Source organism: Triticum dicoccoides, chromosome 1A (assembly GCF_002162155.2).
Source record: "Triticum dicoccoides isolate Atlit2015 ecotype Zavitan chromosome 1A, WEW_v2.0, whole genome shotgun sequence".
In the NCBI taxonomy this organism is placed as follows: Eukaryota; Viridiplantae; Streptophyta; class Magnoliopsida; order Poales; family Poaceae; genus Triticum; species Triticum dicoccoides.
In genome coordinates, this window is record NC_041380.1 from 535,840,202 (window position 1) to 535,841,289 (window position 1,088).

Consider the following 1,088-nt stretch of genomic DNA (forward strand, 5'->3'; position numbering starts at 1 on the left):
CATGCCCTCACAAATGGATGAAAACGAGGGGATCGGAGGAGATTACCTTAAGGGAGGGGTTGGCTTCGAAATCCACGGTCAAATACTCCGGATTTGCAAGATTTGAGAAGGATTTGAGAGGGGGGAGAGGGGAAGAGAGGAGGGCCGCAAGTCTAAGGGTTTGGGTCGGGTGGGGGTGTGTGGGGTGGGGGTGGGAGGGGAGAGAGGGTGGGGCCAGCCCAAGTGGAACACAGACTGTGCAGCGCCCAAGAGCTAGGCGCTGCACATTACATGTGCGTGTGGGGCCGCAACTGGACCAGGGCTGCCACGCTGGCAGGATGTGCGACGCCTAAGGGAAGGGCGCTGCACAGTAGGGTGCGGCGCCCGGCTGTCGGGCGCCACACCAAAGGGTCAGCAGAATGAAATTTTTTCGTGACCAGATCAGTTTGTGATTTGATTTCTGCCTGAGGTCAGATATGTGATTTCTGCCGCGGAATTGTGTGGTGGAGTACTAGGTACCTCCCCCCTTCACATCATCAACAGGAAGCTATGGCAATTGCTGGGTACTGCCTATACGTGACGGGGCCTGGGATCTAGTATCATCTGCGCGGCAGCTCACAGTGGAAGACTGGCAGTTCTCATCGCTGTCTTTAATGCCGTGCTTGTGATTGTCCCGTCTCTTAAGAATTCATGCATAAAACCATCGCTCGGCATGTGGCGTTGTTGGGGGCGAATCGAACCGAGAGTCCTTCCGTTTTACGCCACTGGATAGGTAGGTGGCTGTCCTACTGCCCTAGGATATGAGGAATGCTCGTATCTATCAACCCTCCCCCTCCCATCCCCCCTTATTTGCGAGTGAAAAATTGTATTAGTCAACCACCAAAAGATTACGAGCAGCAGAGGCTAGCTCGACCACAATAGAGGGACAAGGGCCGATCCAAGTCATGGTTTTACCTTCAACACTAGTGAAATTTGCTACACTATTGCTAACCTTATTTTGTAAGCGGCTATTGGCTAACACGAATAATACAATTTTCTCGAAGAGACAAGAGATATCTAATCTCCTTAACTAAAGAAGCATAAATCGATCTATCTTGGTCTCGTCCTTG